The sequence below is a fragment of the Ascaphus truei genome, unplaced genomic scaffold, assembly GCF_040206685.1.
Source record: "Ascaphus truei isolate aAscTru1 unplaced genomic scaffold, aAscTru1.hap1 HAP1_SCAFFOLD_582, whole genome shotgun sequence".
NCBI classification, from domain to species: Eukaryota; Metazoa; Chordata; class Amphibia; order Anura; family Ascaphidae; genus Ascaphus; species Ascaphus truei.
In genome coordinates, this window is record NW_027456914.1 from 189,881 (window position 1) to 215,235 (window position 25,355).

Sequence of the window (25,355 nt, forward strand, 5' to 3'; positions counted from 1 at the left end):
AGCTTCAATGTGGAGAACAAAGCCAAGTAATGTTGAAGTTACTCCTTTTACCATTTACTTGGTCAGTCTGTACTGTCTACTCCCCACACAGCTGCTAAGGATCTTCCATTTTAAATACTTTCACCTCCTATTCTGCACTGCTTTGCTGCCCATTATTTAGAGATGCGTTCCAGTCATGTTTACCACTCTGAATCTCTCTGCAGTCATTGATTCAGCACATCATGGGTAGAGCATGGCTACAGATACAGAAAGCTTTTATTATTTTACCGGCTGATCATCCATAATATTGCATTAAAACATAGAATATCACTTAATTTCCAAAAGATTCAGTGATGCTGATAATGCAGAATCTCACAACATTTCCCATCATAATGCCATAATGCACCAGAGGAAGAAATAATCCTTGCTATATCTGTACATTGTGTGACGTATTACCTCCATGACCATTGAGAGCAAGTACATCTTCTGTATAGAGCGGCTGTGTTATGATGCAGTTATTGATCATCATTGACATAATCACAAGAATCTTATGCAAAGGGAAATTGTCCGCAGCGAAGTGAGATGTGTGCCTGTTTTAAGTCCTCCAGCTTAACGCCCCTACACCTCCCACTACACAGACATACTTACTTATGCATACACTGACATCTGGCATACCTACACACACCCCAGGGCCACTTCTTCCCCTGATGTCAGGGAGAGGATTGGCATGCAGAGTGCAGTAAGTCTCCACGTTACTCTGGCCAACAGTCTTGGCCTACCCCCAGCATCTGTCACCCACAACATCTGTTCCCTCCTTGTAAAGTGCTGAACTATCTCACCTGGGTCAGTGCTATAGCTGATCACAGTGCCCGATCATGATGTCACTGTGACAGGCAGCAGTGCAGATTGACCGGTCAATCAATGCAGTGCCGCACCATATGCACTAAATGAGATTTCCGTGCCCCCTGTCAGGTTACTCCCTGGGCAGTGACCCTGCTCACCCCCTCCCCTAGTTCCACCTCTGACCACAATTATCTCTCTTGGAGAGTGTAGCAAATTGGTGTTGGTGGAATCTCACCTCTGCCATGCATGGTCACAATCTGGGCACAGGACCCAAATAGTGGGCAATGTGGCACTTCTTACAGTAGAGAATAAGTAACTATATTCTTTACTTGTGTATTAAGGACCTTATTTGCATTAAAATTCAGTCCCCATGGGACCAAGACTTTCTGGCTTACTGAACAAAGTGGAATTGTTTCGTAGAGGGTGGAGAATTGTATTTTATCTGAAATTACCCCCTCTGCACAAAATACAAACAATTATACACATACATGTACCTTGTGGAAGTTGTTGCCCTCTATCTTCCTGTGGTCTCTCCCTGTTTCTCACCGTGCCTCCTCCCATTTCCTTGCACCTCTGCGTCTCCGCATATATCCCTATACTCAGAGCCGGCTCCGGTCAGTGACATGGGATGCCCAAATATGAGCATATCCATACATGGGCATCCATGCCACTGACCGGAGCCCACTCTGTTGCGGATATGGAGAGAGACTGGGAGATTTACATCCCCTTATAATTCATATGGTGCATAGTACCGGCACGTATTGTTTTACCGTTACTGTGTACCTTCCTACTTTCACACTGGTACAGTATGTGCTGCAGTGGGACTGAGAGGGATATATTGGTAACACATAGTTATTGTTGGGGGAATTCAATCCATTTTGAAAATAGTAATGCAATGTTTTATACTTTTTTTTTTGCAGTAATGAAGAATGAAAAAGTTCTGTTAAAATTGAATTGGAGGTGAACTGGAATCATCATCAACTCTGCACCAGTGTGAATTGATGTTCTTTAATGTTCTGATAAGGTACATGCAACATCTCTTCCTCAACCCCTACACCACTCTCTGCCTCTTGCCTCTCTCTCTCCACCTCCCTGCTAAGCGTATTAACCCATCTAATGTAATCCACATTCCATGTCTCACTTTACTCTTCACTTCTCACGTGCCCTCTGGAATGTCTGCTCTCTGACTAACAAGGTCTATTTGTACATGACCTCTTCTGCTCTCATCATCCACCACTTCTCATTCCCCTCACCCCTGTCCTACTCGATACCTCAGCTTAATTGAACTCTCTCCTCTGACATCTACCCTTATCTCTAACCTCTCCTCACTTTCTGCTTAAACTAACTATCTTGTTAACTTTTACAATGCTATCATCTCCTCCTCCTCCCTCCTCCCTCCTCCATTATATATTTATATGCCCCTTCTAGGCTCTGACACACTCATCCCTCTAAGGCCATGATTATCATGGGCACATGCTTGGTCATCCACAGTGCGTGCGAGCGATGCAGAGCCGCCTCGGACCTCAGTGCAGGGATTGCTGCATACCCCAGCATCTGTCACCCACAAACAATACACACACTAATACTCCCCACAATACACACTATAATACCTCCTCAATACTAATCTCTCCAATAATATTATAGCTCCAAACACAATATACACAACACCCTTACACAAGATACACAATCTAGTACTCTCCTCTGCACCTCTACACACAATATAATACTCCCACACACACAATATACACACTACCCTCCTACCCCCATAAAATACAACCAATAATACACACACACTTTGTGGATGTTGGGACCAGCTCCCGGCATGCACCAGTGAAAGAGAGAGGCCAGCAGAAGCTCGGAAGAACTCCCTCTCTCCATCCGTGCCTCCCTCCGTTTCCCATCTTCTCCCTGTCTCTCTCCCTCCCTTTCCTTGCATCTCCCTGCGTCTTTACGTATACCCAGTCAGTGACGGCTCTGGTCACGTGATGCCTTAATATGGGCTTATCCATATATGTTCATCCACGTCACTAATGTGATGCCCGCACTGTTGCGGAGCTGGTACTTACGACGCGCACTTATTGTTTTATCAGTACTGCGTACCTGACTCTACCGGCCTACTTTCAACACTAGTACAATAAGTGCTTCACTACGAGTGAGTGGGGAATATTGGCATCACACAGTCACTGTTGAATATGCCATTCAATCCATTTTGAAAATAGTAATGCAATGTGGTTTTGTTTTGTTTGCTTTTTGCAGTAATGAAGAATGTTATAAGTTATATTAAAATTAAATTGGAGGGGAACTGGATTCAGCATTTCATCATGAACTCTGCACTTGTGAGAATTTACCTTCTTGAATGCCCTGAGAGGTACACTACCGACACACTTTATTGAAGTGTGGTCGGTACCGCAAGCCGGGAAATCTCCCGGCTTGCTAGTGGCCGCCCCTCGGCGTGCCGCGCGTCATAGACGCGCGGTCACGCGTCATCGGGAGCGTGCGCCCCCTGCACGCGTGTCCAGGGGCTCCCCGAGGGAGCCCTGGTGTCCCGCGATCGCGGGACAGCGGCAGGGGGTTCCGGGGGACCCGGCGGACCCGGCAGCGGTAGGGAGAGCGCCCCGATCGGAGGGCGCTCTTCCGCTGCTCCGGCGTGCGCCCGTCACACTCGGGCGCGCGCCAGGCTACTGCTGCGGCACAGAACGGGCAAATGCTCGAATAAACTGTGCCGCAGCAGTACACGCAACTTTAAGACTATAATCTGCTGTGCAAGCTTTCGTGCTATACCTCCCCCTCAGGTTTTGATTTATACATTTGCTCCCTCAAGTCATGTCCTCTAATATTTGAAAGCTCTCTCCTAGCATTTTCTCTCTACCACAGAACGTCATCCCAATGTAACCTCTCTCTTGTTCTCTCTGCTTGCTGTTTCCTCACTTTTCTGTTAAACTTTTCTAATTTCTCTAACTTCCACACTCCTGCTTTTATCCACATGTTCTCCTCTTTCCTTCCCCTACCTTTGCATGTGTCTACACACTGCACCATTTGTACAGACCTCTATTGCAGCTATTTCTGCACTGCTCAATGAAAAGCACTCATGTACATCCTATTCTCTGCGCCCCCTCTCTCTCTGCGCCCCCTCTCTCTCTGCGCCCCCTCTCTCTCTGCGCCCCCTCTCTCTCTGCGCCCCCTCTCTCTCTGCGCCCCCTCTCTCTCTGCGCCCCCTCTCTCTCTGCGCCCCCTCTCTCTCTGCGCCCCCTCTCTCTCTGCGCCCCCTCTCTCTCTGCGCCCCCTCTCTCTCTGCGCCTATCTGTCTCATTCTCTCTACGTCCCTCTCTCTCTACATAGAGCTATCTCTGTCTCTCTCTACACCTATCTCTGTGTCTCCTTCTATGTTTGCTGATGTGTGGGATATCTCTTATAATCTTGAACCTGCTCATATACACATCGGGTCTCCCTGCCTCTGCCTCCCTGCTAAGAGTGTTAACCTATCTAATGTAATCCACATTCCTTTCCTTACTTTTCTCTTCCCTTCTCCTATGCCCTCTGGAATGTCCGTTCTCTGACTAACAAGGCTCTAGTTGTACATGACCTCTTCTGCTCTCATCATTCACAATCAGTCATTCCCCTCACCCCATCTTACCTGTCCCACTGATTTTCCTCTGCTTAATTAAACTCTCCTCTGACATCTACTCTAACCTCTCTGCTCTCTCTCTCTCTTTCTGCTTAAACTGACAATCTTATTAACTCTTACAATGCTATCCTCTATATGCCCCTTCAAGCTCTGACACACACGTCCCTCTAACCCACACCCTTGGCTAAATTCCCAAACATGTTCATCACACTTCCACTCACTGTTCTTAATGCCTATGAAGGAAATCTCACACTTGATGTTTGATTTTTCTACAGTAAAAATGTCTCCAGTCCTGTATAAAGCTGCTCTCTGGGGCCAAACCACACTACTTTTTTTTCCACATTCATCAACACACAAATTTAATTTACGCTGTCTTTTTTCCCCTGTATTTGACTCCCTCCACTAACCTTCTTCTCACACTTGCCATCCTTCCTTCACTTCTCCTCAAGCATTTGACTACTTCAGAGGCAAGGTGGATGCCACCCACAAGGAGATTCCTTCTGTCCCTTCCCCCTTCTCTCCTTCTACCTAATTCTCCTTCTGCATTTGACTCCTTTTCTTCTCTTACAGAGCTGGAAGCTAATCATCTTCTCTTCTCCCTCTACCACATGCCCTCTAGATCGTATCCCCTCACACCTTACTGCATCTCTTAGTCCCCACTCTCACCCACATCTTCAAGTCCTCCCTATTCTCTGGCTCTTTACCCTCTTACTTTAAGCCTGTAGTGGTCACCCTTTTCTCAGAAACAACCTACACCCTATGTGCCTTACTAACTACCGCCCTATATCCCTCCTGCTGTTTGTCTCCTAATTGCTAGAATGTCAACATTCTTAAATCACATGCCCACCTGGATCCTTTACAACCTGCCTTTCGTACAGCTCGTTCTACAGACTGTGCTTAAAGCAAATTCCCAAGGTCACTTTTCCCTACTAATCCTACTTGATCTATCTGCTGCGTTTGATGCTCTCAATCACTCTCCTCCTTCATATTCTAAACTCTCTCTTGGTATCCGTAACACAGTTCTATCCTGGTTTTCATCATAACTTTCCTGTCACACATTCTCCATCTCTGTTGCTAACATGTCTTCGTCTTCTATTGATCTGTCTGTGGGTATACATCAGGGCTCTGTTCTGAGATCTCTCTTTCTCTCTACATACTATCATTTGGTGACCTCATCAACTCTTTGTGACAATCCTATAAATAACAAATACAAATATCAGGTCATGGGAATAAGTGATTTGGACATAAAAGTAACATTTCGGAAGTGTGGACAACTAATACATCTTGTAGATTGCCTTTACAGTGTGATGTCATTGATTCAGTAGATTGTGTGCAGACCAGGACTGCAGTACAGTGTCACTCACATGGATGACTTGCGTGGTAGAAGCTCAAGAACAAGGATGTCAAACTCCAGTCCTCGAGGGCAGCAAACAGGCCAGGTTTTCAGGATATCCCTACTGAAAACCTGGCCTGTTTGGGACCCTCGAGGACTGGAGTTTGACATGCATGCTCTAGAAGGAGCACAGCTGTGGGTGGGAGGTGGATTTGCTTTGCATCAAATGGTTTGGAGCAAGGTTTATTGTATGTATTATCATAATAACAATGCAATGCTTAACTTTTATTTCAGGAGGGATGACTGCAGAACAGAAGTGAATATTGAAGCCATGTGTTCCTTTTCTTGCAAAAGAGAAAATTTGAAGGACAGTTGAAGAGAAGGAAAATTACTACACAGAGACAGATAAGCAATGTGTATATTTCTCATTTACCATTTAGTATTTGTCGTTTTATTGACTCCACACAATCCGGCTGCTACGGGTTTCACATTGAATATTTTCATCTCTACTCTACCCCTTCCTGTGATCTGAACCATGCAAGTTTTCGTTGATTCAATACATCATGAGTAGAGGGTGGCTACAGTATGAAGTAAAGACCCAAGGACCACATCTACTACCATTCATAACAAGAACATGTGCAGTAGCGCACAGCTGCAGTTCTATGTGATTGTTATGAAAGATTGAGGTGGTTCAATTCTATGAATCTGGAGTGGGATGGATCCTGTTTGCATCATATGGTTTCATCTAGGCCAGTAGATTATATAACTCTCAGTACAGGTTACACATGGCATCAGTATTAGTGATTTAAAGAGGAGGAAAGCTTCAATGTGGAGAACAAAGCCAAGTAATGTTGAAGTTATTCCTTTTACCATTTACTTGGTCAGTCTGTACTGTCTACTCCCCACACAGCTGCTAAGGATCTTCCATTTTAAATACTTTCACCTCCTATTCTGCACTGCTTTGCTGCCCATTATTCAGAGATGCGTTCCAGTCATGTTTACCACTCTGAATCTCTCTGCAGTCATTGGTTCAGCACATCATGGGTAGAGCATGGCTACAGATACAGCAAGCTATTATTATTTTACCGGCTGATCATCCATAATATTGCATTAAAACATAGAATATCACTTAATTTCCAAAAGATTCAGTGATGCTGATAATGCAGAATCTCACAACATTTCCCATCATAATGCCATAATGCACCAGTGGGAGAAATAATCCTTGCTATATCTGTACATTGTGTGACGTATTACCTCCATGACCATTGAGAGCAAGTACATCTTCTGTATAGAGCGGCTGTGTTATGATGCAGTTATTGATCATCATTGACATAATCACAAGAATCTTATGCAAAGGGAAATTGTCCGCAGCGAAGTGAGATTTCAGCCCCCAAACGTCTGTAATCTTAATGCAATGTCTTACTTTTGTTGCAGTGAACACTGAAGAGACGGATCTACTACAACACTGTACAGGATGAGCATACGCTACAAGCAGCAAAATGATCTTGCAGTTGACAGTATGTTGTTCTGGTAATGTGCACAATTATTATTTATGGGCTACACACCACAGTGCTGGACATATTCTGTTAACTTCAACTCTACTCCTAACATGGAGATGTCTTCCTGGTGTTACTGATTCAGTACATCATATGCACAGTGTGGTTATGATATGATGGATTGATTTAATGAACCCACCAACCAATGATGACATCTGCATCATCTTCTGTAAAGTGCAGCTACAGCATGATATTATCAGCATTTGGTGCGGTATAATCAGAGGTATCTATGTGCTTTTGTGCCTGTTTTAAGTCCTCCAGCTTAACGCCCCTACACCTCCCACTACACAGGCATACTTACTTATGCATACACTGACATCTGGCATACCTACACACACCCCAGGGCCACTTCCTTCCCCTGATGTCAGGGAGAGGATGGGCATGCAGAGTGCAGTAAGTCTCCACGTTACTCTGGCCAACAGTCTTGGCCTACCTCCAGCATCTGTCACCCACAACATCTGTTCCCTCCTTGTAAAGTGCTGAACTATCTCACCTGGGTCAGTGCTATAGCTGATCACAGTGCCCGATCAGGATGTCACTGTGACAGGCAGCAGTGCAGATTGACCGGTCAATCAATGCAGTGCCGCAACATATGCACTAAATGAGATTTCCGTGCCCCCAGTCAGGTTACTCCCTGGGCAGTGACCCTGCTCACACCCTCCCCTAGTTCCACCTCTGATCACAATTATCTCTCTTGGAGAGTGTAGCAAATTGGAGTTGGGGGAATCTCACCTCTGCCATGCATGGTCACAATCTGGGCACAGGACCCAAATAGTGGGCAATGTGGCACTTCTTACAGTAGAGAATAAGTAACTTTATTCTTTACTTGTGTATTAAGGACCTTATTTGCATTAAATTCAGTCCACATGGGACCAAGACTTTCTGGCTTACTGAACAAAGTGGAATTGTTTCGTAGAGGGTGGAGAATTGTATTTTATCTGAAATTACCCCCTCTGCACAAAATACAAACAATTATACCCATACAAGTACCTTGTGGAAGTTGTTGCCCTCTATCTTCCTGTGGTCTCTCCCTGTTTCTCACCGTGCCTCCTCCCATTTCCTTGCACCTCTGCGTCTCCGCATATATCCCTATACTCAGAGCCGGCTCCGGTCAGTGACATGGGATGCCCAAATATGAGCATACCCATATATGGGCATCCATGCCACTGACCGGAGCCCGCTCTGTTGCGGATATGGAGAGAGACTGGGAGATTTACATCCCCTTATAATTCATATGGTGCATAGTACCGGCACGTATTGTTTTACCGGTACTGTGTACCTTCCTACTTTCACACTGGTACAGTATATGCTGCAGTGGGACTGAGAGGGATATATTGGTAACACATAGTCATTGTTGGGGGAATTCAATCCATTTTGAAAATAGTAATGAAATGTTTTTTACTTTTCTTTTTTTTCAGTAATGAAGAATGAAACATTTCTGTTAAAATTGAATTGGAGGTGAACTGGATTCATCATCAACTCTGCACCAGTGTGAATTGATGTTCTTTAATGTTCTGATAAGGTACATGCAACATCTCTTCCTCAACCCCTGCACCACTCTCTGCCTCTTGCCTCTCTCTCTCCACCTCCCTGCTAAGCGTATTAACCCATCTAATGTAATCCACATTCCATGTCTCACTTTACTCTTCACTTCTCACGTGCCCTCTGGAATGACTGCTCTCTGACTAACAAGGTCTATTTGTACATGACCTCTTCTGCTCTCATCCACCACCTCTCATTCCCCTCACCCCTGTCCTACTCGATACCTCAGCTTAATTGAACTCTCTCCTCTGACATCTACCCTTATCTCTAACCTCTCCTCACTTTCTGCTTAAACTAACTATCTTGTTAACTTTTACAATGCTATCATCTCCTCCTCCCTCCTCCTCCTTCCTCCTCCCTCCTCCATTATATATATACCCCTTCTAGGCTCTGACACACTCATCCCTCTAAGGCCATGATTATCATGGGCACATGCTTGGTCGTCCACAGTGCGTGCGAGCGATGCAGAGCCGCCTCGGACCTCAGTGCAGGGATTGCTGCATACCCCCAGCATCTGTCACCCACAAACAATACACACACTAATACTCCCCACAATACACACTATAATACCTCCTCAATACTAATCTCCCCAATAATATTATAGCTCCAAACACAATATACACAACACCCTTACACAAGATACACAATCTAGTACTCTCCTCTGCACCTCTACACACAATATAATACTCCCACACACACAATATACACACTACCCTCCTACCCCCATAAAATACAACCAATAATACACACACACTTTGTGGATGTTGGGACCAGCTCCCGGCATGCACCAGTGAAAGAGAGAGGCCCGCAGAAGCTCGGAAGAACTCCCTCCATCCGTGCCTTCCTCCGTTTCACATCTTCTCCCTGTCTCTCTCCCTCCCTTTCCTTGCATCTCCCTGCGTCTTTACGTATACCCAGTCAGTGACGGCTCTGGTCACGTGATGCCTTAATATGGGCTTATCCATATATGTTCATCCACGTCACTAATGTGATGCCCGCACTGTTGCGGAGCTGGTACTTACGACGGGCACTTATTGTTTTATCAGTACTGCGTACCTGACTCTACCGGCCTACTTTCAACACTAGTACAATATGTGCTTCACTACGAGTGAGTGGGGAATATTGGCATCACACAGTCACTGTTGAATATGCCATTCAATCCATTTTGAAAATAGTAATGCAATGTGGTTTTGTTTTGTTTGCTTTTTGCAGTAATGAAGAATGGAAAAGTTATATTAAAATTAAATTGGAGGGGGACTAGATTCAGCATTTCATCATGAACTCTGCACTTGTGAGAATTTAACTTCTTGAATACCCTGACAGGTACACGCAACATTAAGACTATAATCTGCTGTGCAAGCTTTCGTGCTATACCTCCCCCTCAGGTTTTGATTTATACATTTGCTCCCTCAATTCATGTCCTCTAATATTTGAAAGCTCTCTCCTAGCATTTTCTCTTTACCACAGAACGTCATCCCAATGTAACCTCTCTCTTGTTCTTTCTGCTTGCTGTTTCCTCACTCCTCTGTTAAACTTTTCTAATTTCTCTAACTTCCACACTCCTGCTTTTATCCACATGTTCTCCTCTTTCCTTCCCCTACCTTTGCATGTGTCTACACACTGCACCATTTGTACAGACCTCTATTGCAGCTATTTCTGCACTGCTCAATGAAAAGCACTCTTTAATATCCTATTCTCTGTGCCCCCTCTCTCTGCGCCCCCTCTTTTGGCGCCTCCTCTCTCTGCGCCCCCTCTCTCTGCGCCTATCTGTCTCATTCTCTCTACGTCCCTCTCTCTCTACATAGAGCTATCTCTGTCTCTCTCTACACCTATCTCTGTGTCTCCTTCTATGTTTGCTGATGTGTGGGATATCTCTTATAATCTTGAACCTGCTCATATACACATCGGGCCTCCCTGCCTCTGCCTCCCTGCTAAGAGTGTTAACCTATCTAATGTAATCCACATTCCTTTCCTTACTTTTCTCTTCCCTTCTCCTATGCCATCTGGAATGTCCGTTCTCTGACTAACAAGGCTCTAGTTGTACATGACCTCTTCTGCTCTCATCATTCACAATCAGTCATTCCCCTCACCCCATCTTACCTGTCCCACTGATTTGCCTCTGCTTAATTAAACTCTCCTCTGACATCTACTCTAACCTCTCTGCTCTCTCTCTCTTTCCGCTTAAACTAACAATCTTATTAACTCTTACAATGCTATCCTCCTATCTATATGCCCCCTCTAGGCTCTGACACACTTGTCCCTCTAGCCCACACCCTTGGCTAAATTCCCAAACATGTTCATCACACTTCCACTCGCTGTTCTTAATGCCTATGAAGGAAATCACACAATTGATATTTGATTTTTCTACAGTAAAAATGTCTCCAGTCCTGTATAAAGCTGCTCTCTGGGGCCAAACCACACTACTTTTTTTTCACATTCATCAACACTCAAATTTAATTTACGCTGTCTTTTTTTCCCCTGTATTTGACTCCCTCCACTAACCTTCTCCTCACACTTGCCATCCTTCCTTCACTTCTCCTCAAGCATTTGACTACTTCAGAGGCAAGGTGGATGCCACCCACAAGGAGATTCCTTCTGTCCCTTCCCCCTTCTCTCCTTCTACCTAATTCTCCTTCTGCATTTGACTCCTTTTCTTCTCTTACAGAGCTGGAAGCTAATCATCTTCTCTTCTCCCTCTACCACATGCCCTCTAGATCGTATCCCCTCACACCTTACTGCATCTCTTAGTCCCCACTCTCACCCACATCTTCAATTCCTCCCTATTCTCTGGCTCTTTACCCTCTTACTTTAAGCCTGTAGTGGTCACCCTTTTCTCAGAAACAACCTACACCCTATGTGCCTTACTAACTACCGCCCTGTATCCCTCCTGCTGTTTGTCTCCTAATTGCTAGAATGTCAACATTCTTAAATCACATGCCCTCCTGGATCCTTTACAACCTGCCTTTCGTACAGCTCGTTCTACAGACTGTGCTTAAAGCAAATTCCCAAGGTCACTTTTCCCTACTAATCCTACTTGATCTATCTGCTGCGTTTGATGCTCTCAATCACTCTCCTCCTTCATATTCTAAACTCTCTCTTGGTATCCGTAACACAGTTCTATCCTGGTTTTCATCATAACTTTCCTGTCACACATTCTCCATCTCTGTTGCTAACATGTCTTCGTCTTCTATTGATCTGTCTGTGGGTATACATCAGGGCTCTGTTCTGAGATCTCTCTTTCTCTCTACATACTATCATTTGGTGACCTCATCAACTCTTTGTGACAATCCTATAAATAACAAATACAAATATCAGGTCATGGGAATAAGTGATTTGGACATAAAAGTAACATTTCGGAAGTGTGGACAACTAATACATCTTGTAGATTGCCTTTACAGTGTGATGTCATTGATTCAGTAGATTGTGTGCAGACCAGGACTGCAGTACAGTGTCACTCACATGGATGACTTGCGTGGTAGAAGCTCAAGAACAAGGATGTCAAACTCCAGTCCTCGAGGGCAGCAAACAGGCCAGGTTTTCAGGATATCCCTACTGAAAACCTGGCCTGTTTGGGACCCTCCAGGACTGGAGTTTGACATGCATGCTCTAGAAGGAGCACAGCTGTGGGTGGGAGGTGGATTTGCTTTGCATCAAATGGTTTGGAGCAAGGTTTATTGTATGTATTATCATAATAACAATGCAATGCTTAACTTTTATTTCAGGAGGGATGACTGCAGAACAGAAGTGAATATTGAAGCCATGTGTTCCTTTTCTTGCAAAAGAGAAAATTTGAAGGACAGTTGAAGAGAAGGAAAATTACTACACAGAGACAGATAAGCAATGTGTATATTTCTCATTTACCATTTAGTATTTGTCGTTTTATTGACTCCACACAATCCGGCTGCTACGGGTTTCACATTGAATATTTTCATCTCTACTCTACCCCTTCCTGTGATCTGAACCATGCAAGTTTTCGTTGATTCAATACATCATGAGTAGAGGGTGGCTACAGTATGAAGTAAAGACCCAAGGACCACATCTACTACCATTCATAACAAGAACATGTGCAGTAGCGCACAGCTGCAGTTCTATGTGATTGTTATGAAAGGTTGAGGTGGTTCAATTCTATGAATCTGGAGTGGGATGGATCCTGTTTGCATCATATGGTTTCATCTAGGCCAGTAGATTATATAACTCTCAGTACAGGTTACACATGGCATCAGTATTAGTGATTTAAAGAGGAGGAAAGCTTCAATGTGGAGAACAAAGCCAAGTAATGTTGAAGTTATTCCTTTTACCATTTACTTGGTCAGTCTGTACTGTCTACTCCCCACACAGCTGCTAAGGATCTTCCATTTTAAATACTTTCACCTCCTATTCTGCACTGCTTTGCTGCCCATTATTCAGAGATGCGTTCCAGTCATGTTTACCACTCTGAATCTCTCTGCAGTCATTGGTTCAGCACATCATGGGTAGAGCATGGCTACAGATACAGCAAGCTATTATTATTTTACCGGCTGATCATCCATAATATTGCATTAAAACATAGAATATCACTTAATTTCCAAAAGATTCAGTGATGCTGATAATGCAGAATCTCACAACATTTCCCATCATAATGCCATAATGCACCAGTGGGAGAAATAATCCTTGCTATATCTGTACATTGTGTGACGTATTACCTCCATGACCATTGAGAGCAAGTACATCTTCTGTATAGAGCGGCTGTGTTATGATGCAGTTATTGATCATCATTGACATAATCACAAGAATCTTATGCAAAGGGAAATTGTCCGCAGCGAAGTGAGATTTCAGCCCCCAAACGTCTGTAATCTTAATGCAATGTCTTACTTTTGTTGCAGTGAACACTGAAGAGACGGATCTACTACAACACTGTACAGGATGAGCATACGCTACAAGCAGCAAAATGATCTTGCAGTTGACAGTATGTTGTTCTGGTAATGTGCACAATTATTATTTATGGGCTACACACCACAGTGCTGGACATATTCTGTTAACTTCAACTCTACTCCTAACATGGAGATGTCTTCCTGGTGTTACTGATTCAGTACATCATATGCACAGTGTGGTTATGATATGATGGATTGATTTAATGAACCCACCAACCAATGATGACATCTGCATCATCTTCTGTAAAGTGCAGCTACAGCATGATATTATCAGCATTTGGTGCGGTATAATCAGAGGTATCTATGTGCTTTTGTGCCTGTTTTAAGTCCTCCAGCTTAACGCCCCTACACCTCCCACTACACAGGCATACTTACTTATGCATACACTGACATCTGGCATACCTACACACACCCCAGGGCCACTTCCTTCCCCTGATGTCAGGGAGAGGATGGGCATGCAGAGTGCAGTAAGTCTCCACGTTACTCTGGCCAACAGTCTTGGCCTACCTCCAGCATCTGTCACCCACAACATCTGTTCCCTCCTTGTAAAGTGCTGAACTATCTCACCTGGGTCAGTGCTATAGCTGATCACAGTGCCCGATCAGGATGTCACTGTGACAGGCAGCAGTGCAGATTGACCGGTCAATCAATGCAGTGCCGCAACATATGCACTAAATGAGATTTCCGTGCCCCCAGTCAGGTTACTCCCTGGGCAGTGACCCTGCTCACACCCTCCCCTAGTTCCACCTCTGATCACAATTATCTCTCTTGGAGAGTGTAGCAAATTGGAGTTGGGGGAATCTCACCTCTGCCATGCATGGTCACAATCTGGGCACAGGACCCAAATAGTGGGCAATGTGGCACTTCTTACAGTAGAGAATAAGTAACTTTATTCTTTACTTGTGTATTAAGGACCTTATTTGCATTAAATTCAGTCCACATGGGACCAAGACTTTCTGGCTTACTGAACAAAGTGGAATTGTTTCGTAGAGGGTGGAGAATTGTATTTTATCTGAAATTACCCCCTCTGCACAAAATACAAACAATTATACCCATACAAGTACCTTGTGGAAGTTGTTGCCCTCTATCTTCCTGTGGTCTCTCCCTGTTTCTCACCGTGCCTCCTCCCATTTCCTTGCACCTCTGCGTCTCCGCATATATCCCTATACTCAGAGCCGGCTCCGGTCAGTGACATGGGATGCCCAAATATGAGCATACCCATATATGGGCATCCATGCCACTGACCGGAGCCCGCTCTGTTGCGGATATGGAGAGAGACTGGGAGATTTACATCCCCTTATAATTCATATGGTGCATAGTACCGGCACGTATTGTTTTACCGGTACTGTGTACCTTCCTACTTTCACACTGGTACAGTATATGCTGCAGTGGGACTGAGAGGGATATATTGGTAACACATAGTCATTGTTGGGGGAATTCAATCCATTTTGAAAATAGTAATGAAATGTTTTTTACTTTTCTTTTTTTTCAGTAATGAAGAATGAAACATTTCTGTTAAAATTGAATTGGAGGTGAACTGGATTCATCATCAACTCTGCACCAGTGTGAATTGATGTTCTTTAATGTTCTGATAAGGTACATGCAACATCTCTTCCTCAAACCCTGCACCACTCTCTGCCTCTTGCCTCTCTCTCTCCACCTCCCTGCTAAGCGTATTAACCCATCTAATGTAATCCACATTCCATGTCTCACTTTACTCTTCACTTCTCACGTGCCCTCTGGAATGACTGCTCTCTGACTAACAAGGTCTATTTGTACATGACCTCTTCTGCTCTCATCCACCACCTCTCATTCCCCTCACCCCTGTCCTACTCGATACCTCAGCTTAATTGAACTCTCTCCTCTGACATCTACCCTTATCTCTAACCTCTCCTCACTTTCTGCTTAAACTAACTATCTTGTTAACTTTTACAATGCTATCATCTCCTCCTCCCTCCTCCTACTTCCTCCACCCTCCTCCATTATATATATACCCCTTCTAGGCTCTGACACACTCATCCCTCTAAGGCCATGATTATCATGGGCACATGCTTGGTCGTCCACAGTGCGTGCGAGCGATGCAGAGCCGCCTCGGACCTCAGTGCAGGGATTGCTGCATACCCCCAGCATCTGTCACCCACAAACAATACACACACTAATACTCCCCACAATACACACTATAATACCTCCTCAATACTAATCTCCCCAATAATATTATAGCTCCAAACACAATATACACAACACCCTTACACAAGATACACAATCTAGTACTCTCCTCTGCACCTCTACACACAATATAATACTCCCACACACACAATATACACACTACCCTCCTACCCCCATAAAATACAACCAATAATACACACACACTTTGTGGATGTTGGGACCAGCTCCCGGCATGCACCAGTGAAAGAGAGAGGCCCGCAGAAGCTCGGAAGAACTCCCTCCATCCGTGCCTTCCTCCGTTTCACATCTTCTCCCTGTCTCTCTCCCTCCCTTTCCTTGCATCTCCCTGCGTCTTTACGTATACCCAGTCAGTGACGGCTCTGGTCACGTGATGCCTTAATATGGGCTTATCCATATATGTTCATCCACGTCACTAATGTGATGCCCGCACTGTTGCGGAGCTGGTACTTACGACGGGCACTTATTGTTTTATCAGTACTGCGTACCTGACTCTACCGGCCTACTTTCAACACTAGTACAATATGTGCTTCACTACGAGTGAGTGGGGAATATTGGCATCACACAGTCACTGTTGAATATGCCATTCAATCCATTTTGAAAATAGTAATGCAATGTGGTTTTGTTTTGTTTGCTTTTTGCAGTAATGAAGAATGGAAAAGTTATATTAAAATTAAATTGGAGGGGGACTAGATTCAGCATTTCATCATGAACTCTGCACTTGTGAGAATTTAACTTCTTGAATACCCTGACAGGTACACGCAACATTAAGACTATAATCTGCTGTGCAAGCTTTCGTGCTATACCTCCCCCTCAGGTTTTGATTTATACATTTGCTCCCTCAATTCATGTCCTCTAATATTTGAAAGCTCTCTCCTAGCATTTTCTCTTTACCACAGAACGTCATCCCAATGTAACCTCTCTCTTGTTCTTTCTGCTTGCTGTTTCCTCACTCCTCTGTTAAACTTTTCTAATTTCTCTAACTTCCACACTCCTGCTTTTATCCACATGTTCTCCTCTTTCCTTCCCCTACCTTTGCATGTGTCTACACACTGCACCATTTGTACAGACCTCTATTGCAGCTATTTCTGCACTGCTCAATGAAAAGCACTCTTTAATATCCTATTCTCTGTGCCCCCTCTCTCTGCGCCCCCTCTTTTGGCGCCTCCTCTCTCTGCGCCCCCTCTCTCTGCGCCTATCTGTCTCATTCTCTCTACGTCCCTCTCTCTCTACATAGAGCTATCTCTGTCTCTCTCTACACCTATCTCTGTGTCTCCTTCTATGTTTGCTGATGTGTGGGATATCTCTTATAATCTTGAACCTGCTCATATACACATCGGGCCTCCCTGCCTCTGCCTCCCTGCTAAGAGTGTTAACCTATCTAATGTAATCCACATTCCTTTCCTTACTTTTCTCTTCCCTTCTCCTATGCCATCTGGAATGTCCGTTCTCTGACTAACAAGGCTCTAGTTGTACATGACCTCTTCTGCTCTCATCATTCACAATCAGTCATTCCCCTCACCCCATCTTACCTGTCCCACTGATTTGCCTCTGCTTAATTAAACTCTCCTCTGACATCTACTCTAACCTCTCTGCTCTCTCTCTCTTTCCGCTTAAACTAACAATCTTATTAACTCTTACAATGCTATCCTCCTATCTATATGCCCCCTCTAGGCTCTGACACACTTGTCCCTCTAGCCCACACCCTTGGCTAAATTCCCAAACATGTTCATCACACTTCCACTCGCTGTTCTTAATGCCTATGAAGGAAATCACACAATTGATATTTGATTTTTCTACAGTAAAAATGTCTCCAGTCCTGTATAAAGCTGCTCTCTGGGGCCAAACCACACTACTTTTTTTTCACATTCATCAACACTCAAATTTAATTTACGCTGTCTTTTTTTCCCCTGTATTTGACTCCCTCCACTAACCTTCTCCTCACACTTGCCATCCTTCCTTCACTTCTCCTCAAGCATTTGACTACTTCAGAGGCAAGGTGGATGCCACCCACAAGGAGATTCCTTCTGTCCCTTCCCCCTTCTCTCCTTCTACCTAATTCTCCTTCTGCATTTGACTCCTTTTCTTCTCTTACAGAGCTGGAAGCTAATCATCTTCTCTTCTCCCTCTACCACATGCCCTCTAGATCGTATCCCCTCACACCTTACTGCATCTCTTAGTCCCCACTCTCACCCACATCTTCAATTCCTCCCTATTCTCTGGCTCTTTACCCTCTTACTTTAAGCCTGTAGTGGTCACCCTTTTCTCAGAAACAACCTACACCCTATGTGCCTTACTAACTACCGCCCTGTATCCCTCCTGCTGTTTGTCTCCTAATTGCTAGAATGTCAACATTCTTAAATCACATGCCCTCCTGGATCCTTTACAACCTGCCTTTCGTACAGCTCGTTCTACAGACTGTGCTTAAAGCAAATTCCCAAGGTCACTTTTCCCTACTAATCCTACTTGATCTATCTGCTGCGTTTGATGCTCTCAATCACTCTCCTCCTTCATATTCTAAACTCTCTCTTGGTATCCGTAACACAGTTCTATCCTGGTTTTCATCATAACTTTCCTGTCACACATTCTCCATCTCTGTTGCTAACATGTCTTCGTCTTCTATTGATCTGTCTGTGGGTATACATCAGGGCTCTGTTCTGAGATCTCTCTTTCTCTCTACATACTATCATTTGGTGACCTCATCAACTCTTTGTGACAATCCTATAAATAACAAATACAAATATCAGGTCATGGGAATAAGTGATTTGGACATAAAAGTAACATTTCGGAAGTGTGGACAACTAATACATCTTGTAGATTGCCTTTACAGTGTGATGTCATTGATTCAGTAGATTGTGTGCAGACCAGGACTGCAGTACAGTGTCACTCACATGGATGACTTGCGTGGTAGAAGCTCAAGAACAAGGATGTCAAACTCCAGTCCTCGAGGGCAGCAAACAGGCCAGGTTTTCAGGATATCCCTACTGAAAACCTGGCCTGTTTGGGACCCTCCAGGACTGGAGTTTGACATGCATGCTCTAGAAGGAGCACAGCTGTGGGTGGGAGGTGGATTTGCTTTGCATCAAATGGTTTGGAGCAAGGTTTATTGTATGTATTATCATAATAACAATGCAATGCTTAACTTTTATTTCAGGAGGGATGACTGCAGAACAGAAGTGAATATTGAAGCCATGTGTTCCTTTTCTTGCAAAAGAGAAAATTTGAAGGACAGTTGAAGAGAAGGAAAATTACTACACAGAGACAGATAAGCAATGTGTATATTTCTCATTTACCATTTAGTATTTGTCGTTTTATTGACTCCACACAATCCGGCTGCTACGGGTTTCACATTGAATATTTTCATCTCTACTCTACCCCTTCCTGTGATCTGAACCATGCAAGTTTTCGTTGATTCAATACATCATGAGTAGAGGGTGGCTACAGTATGAAGTAAAGACCCAAGGACCACATCTACTACCATTCATAACAAGAACATGTGCAGTAGCGCACAGCTGCAGTTCTATGTGATTGTTATGAAAGGTTGAGGTGGTTCAATTCTATGAATCTGGAGTGGGATGGATCCTGTTTGCATCATATGGTTTCATCTAGGCCAGTAGATTATATAACTCTCAGTACAGGTTACACATGGCATCAGTATTAGTGATTTAAAGAGGAGGAAAGCTTCAATGTGGAGAACAAAGCCAAGTAATGTTGAAGTTATTCCTTTTACCATTTACTTGGTCAGTCTGTACTGTCTACTCCCCACACAGCTGCTAAGGATCTTCCATTTTAAATACTTTCACCTCCTATTCTGCACTGCTTTGCTGCCCATTATTCAGAGATGCGTTCCAGTCATGTTTACCACTCTGAATCTCTCTGCAGTCATTGGTTCAGCACATCATGGGTAGAGCATGGCTACAGATACAGCAAGCTATTATTATTTTACCGGCTGATCATCCATAATATTGCATTAAAACATAGAATATCACTTAATTTCCAAAAGATTCAGTGATGCTGATAATGCAGAATCTCACAACATTTCCCATCATAATGCCATAATGCACCAGTGGGAGAAATAATCCTTGCTATATCTGTACATTGTGTGACGTATTACCTCCATGACCATTGAGAGCAAGTACATCTTCTGTATAGAGCGGCTGTGTTATGATGCAGTTATTGATCATCATTGACATAATCACAAGAATCTTATGCAAAGGGAAATTGTCCGCAGCGAAGTGAGATTTCAGCCCCCAAACGTCTGTAATATTAATGCAATGTCTTACTTTTGTTGCAGTGAACACTGAAGAGACGGATCTACTACAACACTGTACAGGATGAGCATACGCTACAAGCAGCAAAATGATCTTGCAGTTGACAGTATGTTGTTCTGGTAATGTGCACAATTATTATTTATGGGCTACACACCACAGTGCTGGACATATTCTGTTAACTTCAACTCTACTCCTAACATGGAGATGTCTTCCTGGTGTTACTGATTAAGTACATCATATGCACAGTGTGGTTATGATATGATGGATTGATTTAATGAACCCACCAACCAATGATGACATCTGCATCATCTTCTGTAAAGTGCAGCTACAGCATGATATTATCAGCATTTGGTGCGGTATAATCAGAGGTATCTATGTGCTTTTGTGCCTGTTTTAAGTCCTCCAGCTTAACGCCCCTACACCTCCCACTACACAGGCATACTTACTTATGCATACACTGACATCTGGCATACCTACACACACCCCAGGGCCACTTCCTTCCCCTGATGTCAGGGAGAGGATGGGCATGCAGAGTGCAGTAAGTCTCCACGTTACTCTGGCCAACAGTCTTGGCCTACCTCCAGCATCTGTCACCCACAACATCTGTTCCCTCCTTGTAAAGTGCTGAACTATCTCACCTGGGTCAGTGCTATAGCTGATCACAGTGCCCGATCAGGATGTCACTGTGACAGGCAGCAGTGCAGATTGACCGGTCAATCAATGCAGTGCCGCAACATATGCACTAAATGAGATTTCCGTGCCCCCAGTCAGGTTACTCCCTGGGCAGTGACCCTGCTCACACCCTCCCCTAGTTCCACCTCTGATCACAATTATCTCTCTTGGAGAGTGTAGCAAATTGGAGTTGGGGGAATCTCACCTCTGCCATGCATGGTCACAATCTGGGCACAGGACCCAAATAGTGGGCAATGTGGCACTTCTTACAGTAGAGAATAAGTAACTTTATTCTTTACTTGTGTATTAAGGACCTTATTTGCATTAAATTCAGTCCACATGGGACCAAGACTTTCTGGCTTACTGAACAAAGTGGAATTGTTTCGTAGAGGGTGGAGAATTGTATTTTATCTGAAATTACCCCCTCTGCACAAAATACAAACAATTATACCCATACAAGTACCTTGTGGAAGTTGTTGCCCTCTATCTTCCTGTGGTCTCTCCCTGTTTCTCACCGTGCCTCCTCCCATTTCCTTGCACCTCTGCGTCTCCGCATATATCCCTATACTCAGAGCCGGCTCCGGTCAGTGACATGGGATGCCCAAATATGAGCATACCCATATATGGGCATCCATGCCACTGACCGGAGCCCGCTCTGTTGCGGATATGGAGAGAGACTGGGAGATTTACATCCCCTTATAATTCATATGGTGCATAGTACCGGCACGTATTGTTTTACCGGTACTGTGTACCTTCCTACTTTCACACTGGTACAGTATATGCTGCAGTGGGACTGAGAGGGATATATTGGTAACACATAGTCATTGTTGGGGGAATTCAATCCATTTTGAAAATAGTAATGAAATGTTTTTTACTTTTCTTTTTTTTCAGTAATGAAGAATGAAACATTTCTGTTAAAATTGAATTGGAGGTGAACTGGATTCATCATCAACTCTGCACCAGTGTGAATTGATGTTCTTTAATGTTCTGATAAGGTACATGCAACATCTCTTCCTCAAACCCTGCACCACTCTCTGCCTCTTGCCTCTCTCTCTCCACCTCCCTGCTAAGCGTATTAACCCATCTAATGTAATCCACATTCCATGTCTCACTTTACTCTTCACTTCTCACGTGCCCTCTGGAATGACTGCTCTCTGACTAACAAGGTCTATTTGTACATGACCTCTTCTGCTCTCATCATCCACCACCTCTCATTCCCCTCACCCCTGTCCTACTCGATACCTCAGCTTAATTGAACTCTCTCCTCTGACATCTACCCTTATCTCTAACCTCTCCTCACTTTCTGCTTAAACTAACTATCTTGTTAACTCTTACAATGCTATCATCTCCTCCTCCCTCCTCCTCCATCATCTATATGCCCCTTCTAGGCTCTGACACACTCATCCCTCTAAGGCCGTGATTATCATGGGCACACGCTTGGTCGTCCACAGTGCGTGCGAGCGATGCAGGGCCTCCCCGTCGCCTCGGACCTCAGTGCAGGGATTGCTGGAGCGACAGGCATGCGCTAACTTTGCCTTCTGTTGCGTGCTTACTATAGACGCAGCCTAACCCATGCATTGGTTTAATTCACAAGCACGCTCTCATCACACTTCATCACATCACACTGCTGCTCTTAACACCTATGGAGGAAATCTCACAGTCTGATTTTCTACACTAAACCTTTGTCCTGTTCTGTAAAACTCTGCTCCTTTTTTTAAGGTCAAACACTACTTTTTCCTCACTCATCAACACTCCAATTTCATTCACACTGTCTTCTATGTATTTGAGTCCCACCACTGACTTTCTCCTCCCACTTAACAACCATCCTTTATTTCTCCTCAAGCCTTTGCTCACTTGAGGCAAGGTGGATGCCATCCACAAGTAGATTCGTTCTCTCCCTTCCCCCTCTCTCTTTTTCTATCTAGATCTCATTGCACTCTTGACTCCTTTTCTCCTGTCACAAAGCTGGAACCTGATCTTCTCTTCTCCCTCTACCACATGCCCTCTCAATCCTATATTCTCACTCTCACCCACATCTTCAATTCCTCCATATCCTTTGGCTCTTTCAACTCTTCCTTTTAAGCATGCAGTGGTCACCCCTATTCTCAAAAATAACCTTGACCTTGTGTGAATTTCTAACTATCGCCCTGTATCCGTCCTACCATTTGCCTCCTAATTGCTAGAACGTCTTGTGATCTCCCGTTTGATCAACATTCTTAAATCACATGCTCCTCTGGGCCCTTCACAATCTGCCTTTCCCAATGTAACCAATTATGTACATAAAGAAAATTCCCAAGGTCCATTTTACTTACTAATCCTGCTTGATCTCTCTTCTGCTTTTGATACTGTCAATCACTCTTCTCATTCATATTCTAAACTCTTTCTTCGTATCCGCAGCAAACTTATATCCTGGTTTTCATCATACTTCTCCATCACACATTCTCCATCTCTGTTGCTAACGTGTCTTTGTCTCCTGTTGTTTTGTCTGTTGGTATACCTCAGGACTCTGTTCTGGGACCTCTCTCACTACATACTATCACTAGTTGACCTTATCAACTATTTTGTCCCTTGATATCATCTCTATGCAGATGATACACACACCTATCCACCCTACCGTCACTCCTGCAATTTAGTTCCTAGTTTCGGGTCGCCTCCTGGCTATATCCTCCATGGATGACACTCTTCTGCCTTAAACCTAATGTCTAAAACTGAGCTCCTCATATTTCCCCCTAAATCTGGCCTAATATCACCTTTCTCCATCGCAGTAAACAGTACTACCATCATCCTGTCATGAAAGCACATTGCCTAGGAGTAACATTTGACTCTTCCCTTTCCATCTTCATTCACGACACTGGCTAAAGTTTGTCGATTCTTTCTCTGTAATATTTCCAAGATTTGCCCTTTTCTCTGTCAATCTACTGCTAAAACGCCAATGCATGCCCTTATCGTATGGGTTAACATACTGCTAACAGGGCTCCCTGCTTCACAACTTTCTCATTTGCAATCTATCCAAAACTCTGCTGCTTGAATAATTTCCCTTTCTCCCACAACAGTATCTGCTCATCTCCTCCTCCTCCTTAAATCCCTCTCCTTGCTTCCCATCAAGTTTCAGATCACCTACAAAGTTCTCCTCCTTACCTTTTTGTTAAGGTTCTCTATTAGTGGTGTACCGAGTACCCGGCGTTACCCGACACATTTCCAGCTACCCGGACATTACTCGAAACCGGCCACTGAGAAGTGGACTTGGCCGGGTAATACCCGGCGTCGGGTAATGTCAGGGCAGCTGGAAATAATCTTTTATACTTACCTTTCCTAAGACATCTAGGATCAGCAGCAGCAGTCCTCTGATGTTGGCAGCATCAGAGGTGTCTTCACCTGGCGGGGGGAGCTGCAGGAATCACTTCCACAGCACCGAAGCAGGTAAGCTGTGTCTGTGAGCCTGCAGCTCCCCCGCCGGCTGAAGACACCACAGATGCTGCCACCGTCACAGGACTGCTGCTGATCCTAGATGTCACCGCCACCCGGAAGGTAAGTGCCAAACCGTGTACCCGACCGGGTAGAACCTTTCATTTTGGCCGGGTACCCGTTACCCATTTTTTTATAGTTGAGGACCCAGTCCAACACTATTCTCTATTCATCTGCTCCTTCCTACATATCATCTTTGGTCTCGTTATGCCCTTCCTCGTCTCCTAAGCTCTACTAATAACTGTCTCCATTATACTTCTTACACCTCTACTGCGCACTCGCTCTCTTGCCTGAAACCCTTTCCCATCAATTTACCTGTGAAACTCACACACACTCAGTATATGCCAACATACCCTCTTCCACCCACATTTAAGATCAACCTTAAAATTCACAACTTAAATGAAGCATTTCAATAGCTTTTACTCGTTGCTACTGTCACTCATTCAGTCACTAACTATTGTTCCCAAGAAGTGCTTTATACTACAAGTACCCACCATTAAGGACAAGCATTGTCATCTACTGCACTTGTTCCCCCACCTGTTGTCTCTCTGTAAGTCTCCTTACATTTCTCTTAGATTGTAAACTACCCAGGACAGGGATTTACTTTCCTATTGTCTGTTTTTGTTTGTTGAACTTATTGTATAATAATTTCCTGTACTTTTTGGTCTCTCTTGTAAAGCGCTGAGTACACAATGGGTGGTATATAAATAGAGATATATGCAGAGTCTAGAGACAAGGCACACGTGTATAGGTAGCTACAGTTTATCCGGGACCGTATGCATCCTTGAAGTGCCTGTCCCAGTTATTTTCTATTGATTGCAATGTAGGAGTGTCTGTCCTGTCTTATTTTTTTTATTATTATTATTATTATTATTATTATTATATATACATAGATATATACAAAGATTGTTTCCTGTCGTTAGCATGACATTGTGTGACACAGTGTGATGTCATTGATTCAGTAGATTGTGTGCA

At 44.1% G+C, this 25,355-nt stretch overlaps 1 long non-coding RNA gene across 1 annotated transcript; it reads left to right on the top strand.

The window, feature by feature from the left end:
- The first annotated feature begins 19,093 nt into the window (after positions 1 to 19,093).
- LOC142485393 (uncharacterized) lies at positions 19,094 to 21,905 on the top strand. The gene is made up of 3 exons (XR_012798447.1): positions 19,094 to 19,246; positions 20,267 to 20,362; positions 21,807 to 21,905. It is a non-coding gene; the product is annotated as an uncharacterized LOC142485393 (long non-coding RNA).
- Positions 21,906 to 25,355: the final 3,450 nt, after the last annotated feature.